Here is an 11,524-nt window from a genome sequence, read left to right on the forward strand (position 1 = left end):
ACGTGTTTCGGCGCAACCCGGTCCGGCTGAACACTTTAGACACACTGTCCAGAAGTGCCGCAAGGTGGAGGTTCCCTGCTGTTTTGGGGTGGCCATGTGTGGGGCCGACGTATGCCTCTGGTGGTCATGTAAGGCGCAGTAACGGCTGTACGATACGTGAATGACTTCCACCAACCGATATTGCAACCATATCGGCAGCATATTGGCGAGGCATTAGTCTTCATGGACGACAATTCACGTCCCCATCGCGCACATCGTATGAATGACTTCCTTGAGGGCCGGCCGAGGTGGTCGAGCAGTTCTAGGCGCTACAGTATGGAATCACGCGACCGCTACGGTCGCAGGTTCGAATCCTGCCTCGGGCATGGATGTGTGTGTAGTCTTTAGGTTAGTTAGGTTTAAGTAGTTCTAAATTCTAGGGGACTGATGGCCTCAGTAGTTAAGTCCCATAGTGCTGAGAGCCATTTTGAACCTCCTTCAGGATAACGACATCGCTCGACTAGAATGGCCAGCATGTTCTCCAGACAGGAACCATATTGAACATGCCTGGGATAGATTGAAAAGGGCTTTTTATGGACGATATGACCCACCAACTGCTTGAGGGTTGTACGCCAAACCGCCGTTGAGGAGTGGGACAATCTGGACCAACAGTGCCTTGATGAACTTTTGGATAGTATGACTCGACGAATACACCGATGCAACAACACAAGAGGACGTGCTACTGGGTTTTAGAGATACGGTGTGTACACCAATCAGGACCACCATCTCTGAAGATCTCGCTGTATGATGGTGCAACATGCAGTGGGTGGGTTTCATGAGCAATAAGAAGTTCGGAAATGTTGTTTGTGTCTATCTCTCTACCAATTTTCTCTACATGTTCCCGAACTCCCTATAGAAAAAGAACCACTACTCAGTGGTGTGTGTGTGTGTGTGTGTGTGTGTGTGTGTGTGTGTGTGTGTGTGTGTGTGTGCGTGTGCGCGGAGCATGTGAGGTATTTTTATTTATTTATTTGAGTAATCATTCCTATGATGATCTGAAGCCCTCAGCAACGGCTTCCTCTACTCATCCAACTTCTTCACCTCAAAGTTACGTTTGCACCCTACATTGTTACCTGTATGTTGATGTATTCGGATCTCTGAATTCCTCTTGAGCTTTTATCCTCTTCTATCTTCTTTAGCTCCCTCTTTGTCATAGAAGTTATACCATGATGTCTTAACATTTGTCATGTCATGCTGTCCCTTCTTCTTTTCAGTGTTTTCCATGTACATCCCTTTCGTCTGCGGAAAACATCCTAATGCCTTACTCCATCAGTTCACCTACTTTTCAATATTCGCCCATAGCAGCTCACTTCAAATGCTTAGATTTTCGTCAGTTCCGGTTTTCCGATTGTCCATGATATACCCCCATACACTGCTATACTCCAAACGTACATTCTCAGAAATTTCTTCCTCAAATGAAAGCCGATATTAGACACAAGTAGACTTCTCATGGCCAGGAACGCCCTCTTTTCCCTTGCTACTGCGCTTTTTATGTCCACCAAGCTTCGTGGATCATGGGTTACTGTCCTTCCAAGGTAGCAATATTCCTGAATTTCTTCTACCTTGTAGTCAGCAAATTTTATGTTAAGTTTGTCGCTACTCTCATTTATGGTAATATTCATTACATTCGTATCTCTTTGGTTTACTCTCAATCCATATTCTTTACTCATTAAACTGTCCATTCCACTCGAAAGATCCTTTCACTAAGGATAGCAATGTCTTCATCTAATATTATCAGTGATACCCATTCACTCTGAACTTCAGTTCCGCTCTTGAGCTATTCTTCTGTTTCCGTTGTTGGTTCTTCTGTGTGTACACTGGTCTGTAGGGGTGAAAGACTTCATCGCCGTCTTACACCCTTTTTCATCCGAGCACATAGTTCCTTGTGTTCCAATCTTACTGTCCCCCTTCGTTCTCATACATGTTGTACGTTACTCATCTATTCCTACAGCGCACTTGTAGTTTACTCAAAATTTCGAACACCTTGCACCATTTTATGTTGTCGAACGCTTTTTACAGTCGAAAAGCACTATGAACGTGTCCCGATTTCTCTTCACGTGTATTTGAAGCACTAACCTCTCTAATATGGGTCCAATGAGTTACTACTGCGCCTTCAAACTGGGACCAGATAACTGAGTCTTAAGAGTAGAAGTACAAGGTAATGATTCGCAATAGGTGTCAACTTAACTGGAAAGTACTCTTCAGTGGATTCCTTCTTTCAAGTCACGCGCGGTGCGCGCCAGAGAAGTAGAGATTCCTCGGCACAGAGGCAGTGTGGTTTGAGGCATCTGGTCAGATTCGACTTCGCTCCGAGTGGTGCGCTGTGTGGAACATAGGTTTGGTTACGTAAGCCGTTGGTATATGGTATGAGGTCTGCTGACACGGCAGTTTTCCTAAATTATTCTCGAGTCTGCGATGCTATAAGCGATCTTGGCCTTCGGTGTTCCTTAAGCGATCAAATTTATTTCGTTTTCACGTTCAAATCGTTTTCCCCTCATGTGGTGATTCAGTTTATGTGAACTAATGCACGGAGAGTTTGATGTTTTGGAGACTCTGATTCAATTGATTACAGTGAGGTTGGAGCTGGTTAGGCACTTTATACGGGCTAAATCAAGAGAAGGAGACATTGGTGGTGTCTGGGATTGTTTCCTGTCGTGTTATCTGGCCTCCCAATGCTGCAATGCCTCAGATGTTGTTCTAGTAATCGTACTGTGCTCAGCAGAAAATCGGAGAGGGTGAAAATATTTAAAGTTGTAAAAGTGCCTAGCGATTGCTTGCGCGGGGAACTGTTGACTTTTGCGAAGGTCGCGCCTGCTAAGGGAATGCTTTCCTCACCGAACCGCCGACTACGGGAGACTGTGAAAAAGGCTAGTGGTGCCGCAACTTACACGCTGCCTTAGTCTGTTCCTGTCTTACGGGTACTGCTAAACACGCAGAGGAAACCGGACCTGTTGGCCCCCGTAGTCCTCTTGGTGGCCGGTCACCTGCGTGCATCACATGCCTTCATCGTCTTCACCGAGCGTGCCCCCTCCAGCATCACCCCACACTTCAGAGAATTAAATCACGTGACTCGTTACGGGGTTCTGCCACCGTAGTTGTAATATTTTTATTCTAATTTAATTTTTTTAAAGAAGATGTTATGCAATTTCGTTTCTTAATTTGTTAGATTTCTTTCATATCTCGTGATCCGGCACTGCCCTCGTTCTTTAATGAAAGGGCTTTTAGATGTAGAGGCAGTATGTTGTCAAGCATTTATAAGTAATTATCCTTCTAACCTATCATGTTCTTTGGTTCATATTTGTGGAGAAGCCATTCGTAAATTTCAATTGTGGTATAAGATTCTTGAAGGCCAGCTGGCCTACTTTACCAGAATAATTACCCTGAATATAGGCATTAATTATTTTTTCCTCTTTTTCTTCAACGTGTAAATTCAAAATGAGACTAAATTCCGTTCTCTATGGTTCAAGTTCTATTTAAGTGCAGTTTGGGCTTGTTCTTAAATTGTTAAGGAATTTTTTTTATTCACTCTGTTTTAAATTTATCTAACAGTAATAGCACTCCGTCTTAAGGTGACAAGTGGCCCATCGGGACCCTCTGTTCGCAGTGTCATCCTCAGCTAAGGATGCAGATAGGAGGGTCGTATGGTCAACACACCGCTCTCCCGGCCGTTACGATGGTTTTCTTTGGCCGGACCCCTACTATTCGGTCGAGTAGCTCCTCAATTGGCATCACGAGGCTGAGTGCACCCCGAAAAATAGCAACAGCGCACGGATGCCCAGATGGTCACCCATCCAAGTGCCGGCCACTCCCGACAGGGCTTAACTTCGGTGATCTGACGGGAACCGGTGTATCCACTGCGGCAAGGCCGTTGCCTAGCAGTAATAGCGCTGGGTATATTCAGAGATTTTTCTTGTTGTAAAATTGGATATTTACTCATTATAATATTTTATAATACATGTTTTACAGATTGTGAATGAAGTTTCCTGTAAAAGTGGTCCAGTCCTTCCACGCAATTCATCGTGAGCGCCTGGGTGTCATTTGAGAAAGTACTGTTCCCTGTTGATTGAAGTCATGACAAAAAAATGGCTCTGAGCACTATACAACTTAACTTCCAAGGTCATCAGTTGCCTAGGACTTAGAACTAATTTAACCTAAGGACATTACACACATTCATGCCCGAGGCAGGATTCGAACCTGCGACCGTAGCGGTCGCTCGGCTCCAGACCGTAGCGCCTAGAACCGCACGGTCACTCCGGCAGGCGAAGTCATGACAGACTGAGACACTCAAGCCCAGAAGACTGGCCATGGTTCTTCACAAATAATTATTCGCACAGTGGAACTTGGTATGTGGTGATGGGTCATTGTAGGAGAACGTTTGTCGATGTGTCTGTACAGGCGTGTGACATAAACGATTCACGTAGTCACTCTGTGTATAGGACGGTTACTTTACGTCAGGTATTTCCTGCCTCATCTTTAATTAATCTCTTGGGAATATTCTAGCAGTAAACGGTCGGAAGTTCGAGTTAGCACGAAAAGATTTAGGCCTTCATTTTTCTAACAAGGTATTCGAGAGTGGAACTGTCGACAAGCAGTATGAAATCGGTTCCTTGAACCCTGTTGCAAACACTGAATTGCCGAGGCATCATGTTTTCATGCATGTAGATGTACATGACCGCTCACTAGACTCCTACGACGCCACTGAATTGTAAAATCGGTCATATACCTCATTTTGCCGATTCACTAAATTATCTCACTATGTACTGGTAACATATGTCACATGACATACACGATAACCAAACACCGCTCCTATGACTTTTTCTGTTCTCACCTGATGTTAGGGTGCATAGCGCTATAATTGAAACTGGCAGATAGAGCGTAGCTACTTTTGTACGAACGGTTCGATGGTATAGCTTATTTTGGTAACCTTACCACAGCAGATGTTATCTCTGTCCTCAATTCTACTAAGACTGCAGTACCTCTGTGGCTTGCAGGTCGATCTTAACACATCGGAAAAGATGGCAGATTTCTGTAAGTTACGTTGACATGGTGTCTTCACTAATTTAGTTCGTCCCAGCGTGGTGATAGGCGAGATGTCGGATCTTGATCACACACTGTTGTCTGAAACGGTTGCCACGACACGATATTCAGGCACATACCGACTATCCAGTGATAGTCGAAATTACAGACTGTGCTTATTTTATTTACGACAACGACGGTTAAAATCACATAAACAATAACGTGAATCGTGCGTTCAAACGACGAACGATTTATAATCGACATGAAAGGTAATCGATAAATGTTACAAGAATACTTCTCACACACAAAGAGCTATAAATAATTTCTCTAGTTAGTATTTGGCCTGCAATCCTCACAGACTTGTGCTAGAAGGCGACCACATTATTGTTGGCGAGGACTGCTTGGTGGTGTAATGTTCGTGACAATGCAACAACCCAAGAAGTGATTCAAGCTGTTCATATCTTTTCTTATTTTACAGATCCTGTAGTAAAAAAATTTTTAATCAGTACATCCTGTCGAGTTCACTGAATGGAGACTTTCACCCTTTTGAATATTCTTGTCTGAAGTCTCTTTCAATTAACAGAGTTGAAATTTTAGCGGTTGGCATGCAAGCTGTACAATAGTAGCCTATTAGAGCATAGTTCTCGACACTGGTTCCATCATCATCGTCGTCATCATCTTCTCCGACTTCTTCTGCTGACTAGGGTCGCCCCTATTTGTCTGCCTCATTCCGTGGAAGAACAGGACCAACTGCTGTCCCATCTCTTGGGTAGTCATCCGGGTAATAGTTTCCCTATCAGTCGTCCATGTTCACAAATTTTAACTAGTCCAGCGGGTTCCAACCTTCCTACATACTCCTTCCAATTTATCTTTCTTGTCTTCATTCGTTTATTTATATCTTGTAATCCACACAGTTACCTTACCGACATTTTTGTTCTTTTGCCCTTCGTGTTTACTCTTTGGATATGTCTTAGGACCTTCATTTCCGCAACCGTTAACTTCTATCTTTTTCGTTTCTGTTGTATTTTTTGCTGTATATGTTATAACAAAACGCGTCATTGTTTTATATATTTTTATTTTCCGCTCAGTCGTAATAAATTTGTTCCTGCATACAGTATTTTTCAGGAATCTGGCTAATCTTACTGCCTTTATCACTAGATTTTTCACTTCATAGTTAGGTATTTATAGCTGTTCATAACGTTCCAAGGTTATCGGAACCACATTACTTCTTTAGTTGACATGCCATCTACTTCTGATTTACATCATACAGGTGTTTTCGATATTATGGTACTCGTTGTTTATTTAGATGAGATTTCCATCTTATACTGCTTAGCTGTTTTATTAAATCGGTGAAGCAACCTTCGTAAATTGTCCTCGTTATTTTCTATGTAAGGATGCTCTCTGTTTCCGTATTATATTGCTTAGCTCTTTTGTTGAATTGGTGAAGTAACCTTTGTAATTAATCATTATTTTCAGTATAGAATCAACTGCGCGTCCACCACCGTGATGTGCATGGAAGATGGTACGTCCTATTGTACCAGTTATTAGTATTTCTTCCTGTTCCATTCACATATGGAGCATGGGAAGAATGAGTGTTTGAATGCCCCTGCACATGCATTAGTTATTCTATTCTTACCCCCACCATCCCTGTGTGAGCAATACGTTGTGGGCTGTAGTATATCCGTACAGTAATCACTTAAAGCCGGTTCTTGAAACATTCTTCATAGACTTTTTTGGAATAGTTTACGTCTGTCTCCAGTTCCCTCAGTATCTCAGTGACAAGTGTTGTTTCACACTGTTTGTAACTGATGGTCGAGTTTGTGTCGCAACAGTGAAACACTAGCTGAGGTTTTATCTCTTCGGCATCAGGTTCTCCCGTTAAAGTCTTTTGTATCATAGATCAGTGGCTTTGGAAATATAGGTCTTCCAACTTCATGTTTCTTTTGTGCTGACAGGGTATGTGTGCGACACCGAGTTCTGCAGTTAATTTCGCAGCTGTCATCCTCGTGTTTTGTGTCACAGTCCTCTACAATGATTGCGTGTCACGATGACTCGGCACCCACTTTCATCTGCGTTGTGACTTAGTGAATTATGTTTTCCGCTTTCCCTGTAAGCGGTATAAATCTTCTACACGGTATATCTTGAAACACGAAACACTTCGGCTGCCTTGGTAAAGAAACACCCAACACACGAGCACCAACTATGAGCTCACGTTTGAATGCACTGAGCGGGAACGTGATGCGCTCAAACTACACAGAGCACATTTCTTACCACGCCTGACACTTGAAGCGTACTTGGAACATTGCGCTCATTACGATCGTCCTCAAGTACAGTAAAGCAAGTAGCGTAGGCTAGCATCAGCATTCACGATCAAACATGCATTTCTCGCGGTTTTTCGGTATTTTCATCCACCACCTGTACCTACTGCCGACAATAAAATATTTACACAACCTAAATTCGTCGTCTGTGTGGCCATTTTGTCTGTTGCTTAACAATTCCTGAGGATATTTTCGTACCGTTGCCACTACAAGATAATGCATGTTTCTTTCCCAGGCGCGTTTCGCTTTATTTCCATTTACATATACTTGTACATTTGCATGGATACATTGCAAATCACATTGAAGTGCCTGGCAGGGAGTTCTTCGAACCCCCTCCACAATAATTCACTATTATCCCAATCTCGCATAGTGCACGAAAAAACGACTGTTTCTTTGCGTGTTAGCTCTTATTTCCCTTACTTTATTACAATGATCGTTTTTCCCTATGTAGGTCGGCGTCATCAGAATATTTTCGCATTCGAAGGAGAAAATTGGTGTAATAAATTTGGTGAGAATATTCTGCCGCAACGAAAACTGCCTTTGTTTTAATGATGACCAGCCTAAATCCTGTATCATTTCAGCGACGCTCTCTCACATATTTGCGATAATACGAGACGTGCTGCCCTTCTTTGAACTTTTTCGATTTACTCTGTCAATCCAATCCGGTAAGGATCCCACACCGAGCTGCAGTATTCTAAAACAGAACGGACAAGTGTAATGTAGGCAGTCACTTTAATAGATATATTACATTATGTAAGTATCCTGTCAGTAAAATGCAGTCTTTGATTAGCCTTCCCCACAATATTTTCTACATGTTCCTTCTTGTTTAAGTTGATCGTAATGGTAATTCATAGATATTTAGTTGAATTTACCCCCTTTAAATTTGAATGATTTATCGTCTAACCGAAGTTTAACGGATTACTTTTAGAGCTCATGTGGATGACCTTACATTCTTCCTTATTTCGGATCAATTGTCATTTTGTACACCTGAGATTGCTTTACACTTACGGTGATTTCCGTTTGGTTTCTCGCCTATATCGGTAAGTGTCGTCTGGTATCACATCCATGAGACCTTTCTTCGTTAGACCTCTTCGTGATGAGTCTATTAGTATAAACCACGTCAAAATTCCTGAAGTAGTTCCTGAGATTAGCCTTACATACAGACAGCAAAAGTGGCGGGGAAGTTTAATTTATAAATTCTACTTAAGCTTCGCTGCTCTCCGGAGTTTCGGTAACTGTTAACTTTATTGCTCTTTTTCTCCAGACACCGTCATCCGTAGCTGAACAGCCCGTAGCTTCACTAGGAGAGATGTTACTCCACACTGAAATAAAATATGAAACAGATAGCAACACGTATATTAAACGTTCATTATTGCTAAAATTATAAATAATATAAGCAAACCATTCTCGCGAATCAGTCTGTCTATTGTTGAAACCGTATCAAAACCACTACAGTAGTTGCTGAGGTTAAGCCTGACATACAAACGAAAACACGGAGTGGCAGACATTTTTTGATAATACTTATGGACAGGTGTGTTGACAGATGTGAAAATTACCGAACTATCAGTTTAATAAGTCACAGGTGCAAAATTCATTACAGACGAATGGAAAAACTGGTAGAAGCCGACCTCGGGGAAGATCAGTTTGGATTCCGTAGAAATGTTGGAACACGTGAGGCAATACTGACCCTACGACTTATCTTAGGAGAAAGATTAAGGAAAGGCAAACCTAGGTTTCTAGCATTTGTAGACTTAGAGAAAGCTTTTGACAATGTTGACTGGAATACTCTCTTTGAAATTCTGAAGTTGGCGCGGGTAAAATACAGGGAGCGAAAGGCTATTTACAACTTGTACAGAAGCCAGATGGCAGTTATAAGAGCCGCGGGACATGAAAGGGAAGCAGTGGTTGGGAAGGGAGTGAGACAGGGTTGTAGCCTCTCCCAGATGCTATTAAATCTGTATATTTTGCAAGCAGTAAAGCAAACAAAAGAAAAGTTCGGAGTAGGTATTAAAATCCTTGGAGAAGAAATAAAAACTTTGAGGTTCGCCGATGACATTGTAACTCTGTCAGAGACAGCAAAGGACTTGGAAGAGCAGTTGAATGGAATGGACAATGTCTTGAAAGGAGGGTATAAGATGAACATCAACAAAAGCAAAACAAGGATAATGAAATGTAGTCGAATTAAGTCGGGTGATTCTGAAGGAATTAGATTAGGAAATGAGACACTTAATGTAGTAAAGAAGTTTTGCTATTTGGGGAGCAAAATAACTGATGATGATCGAAGTAGAAAGGATATAAAATGTAGACTGGCAATGACAAGGAATGCGTTTCTGAAGAAGAGATATTTGCTAACATCGAGTATAGAATTAAGTGTCAGGAAGTCGTTTCTGGAAGTATTTGTGTGGAGTGTGGCCATGTATGGAAGTGAAACGTGGCCGATAAATAGTTTGGACAAGAAGAGAATAGAAGCTTTCGAAATGTGGTGCTACAGAAGAATGCTGAAGATTAGATGGGTAGATCACATAACTAATGAGGAGGCATTGAATAGAATTGGGGGGGGGGGGGGAAGAGGAGTTTGTGACACAACTTGACCTGAAGAAGGGATCGGTTGGTAGGACATGTTATGAGGCATCAAGGGATCACCAATTTAGTACTGGAGGGCAGCGTGGAGGGTAAAAATCGTAGAGGGAGACCGAGAGATGAATACACTAACCAGATTCAGAAGGATATAGGCTGCGGTAGGTACTGGGAGATGAAGAAGTTTGCACGGGATAGAGTAGCATGGAGTGCTGTATCAAACTAGTCTCAGGGCTGAAGACCACAACAACAACTTATGGACGGAAAACACAAGTGACGTTGCCTTGAAAGAAAGTGTGAAACCAGCTGTATACTGAGGTGGCAAAAGTCATGGGATATCTCCTAATATCGGTCGGATATCCTTTTGTGCGGCATAGTGCAGCAGTTTGACGTGGGATGGATTCAGCAAGTCGTTGCAAGTACCGTGCAGGAATATTGAGCCACGCTGCCTCTATAGCCGTCCATAATTGCGAAAGTCTTCCGGTACGCGTTTTATACACGAACTCACTTCTCCAATATGTCCCATGAACGTTGGATGGGATTCACTTCGGGTGGTCTGGATGGCCAAGTCATTCGCTCGAATTGTGCATAATCTCTTTAAACCAATCGCGAACAACTGTGGTCCGTTGACATGGCGCATTGTCATAGGAACATGAAGTCTATGAATGGCGGCAAATGGTCATCAATTACCCGAACAAAACAAATTCTAATCAATGATCGGTTCAACTGGATCAGAATGTATAGTCCATTCCATATGAACAAAGCCCATGGAGCCACTACCTGCTTGCATAGTACCTTCTTGACGACCTGGTTCCATGGCTTCGTGGGATCTGCGCTACATCCGAACCCAACCGGCTGTTCTTATCAACTGAAATCAGGACTCATCTGACCAGGTCACTGTTCATCTGGTCGTCTAGGGTCCAACCGATATGGTCACGAGCTCAGGAGAGACGCTGCAAGCAATATTGTGCTGTTAGCAAAGGCACCCGCGTGAGTCGTCCGCTGCCAGATATCGCCGCACTGTCCTAAAGGATTCGTTCGTCGTACGTCCGTCTTTTATTTCTGTCGTTATCTGACGCAGTGTTGCTTGTATGTTAACACTGACAACTCTACGCAAATCCCCCTGCTCTCGCTCGTTAAGTGAAGTCGTCGGTCACTCCATTGCCTGAAGTGAGAGTTAATTGATACGTCGTGGTATGGGAAAACTTAACCAAAACGTAAGGTAAGCAGAGCTCAAAGGCTGCAGGGAGCGAAAGCGTAGACCCAAATGAGATTACAGTTTCAAATACAATTTAATATTATTAAACATTAAAAAAACACTTGTTCACTGGTACAAAACACAATAACCTGAAGGGCCTGAAGGGCCGCTGAACATTCACAACTGTAATGTCAGAATGACAACCTTAAGATTCAACCATAAGAGACAATCACGTTCTCAAGGACCCAACACTTTTTATTAATTACTGACCAATGCAATAAGATACTGAAAGGAATGACTTCAATCATTCTACCAGAAGGGCCAATCAAATATAACGACAAATGCTGTTTTGATAATGCTACAAGAATGCAAAACC

General features: G+C 42.6%; 1 pseudogene; it reads right to left on the minus strand.

The window, feature by feature from the left end:
• Window positions 1-3,794: 3,794 nt before the first annotated feature.
• Window positions 3,795-3,912, minus strand: LOC126428445 (5S ribosomal RNA; annotated as a pseudogene).
• Between the last annotated feature and the right edge of the window lie 7,612 nt (window positions 3,913-11,524).

The sequence above is a fragment of the Schistocerca serialis genome, chromosome 1 (genome assembly GCF_023864345.2).
Source record: "Schistocerca serialis cubense isolate TAMUIC-IGC-003099 chromosome 1, iqSchSeri2.2, whole genome shotgun sequence".
NCBI lineage: Eukaryota > Metazoa > Arthropoda > Insecta > Orthoptera > Acrididae > Schistocerca > Schistocerca serialis.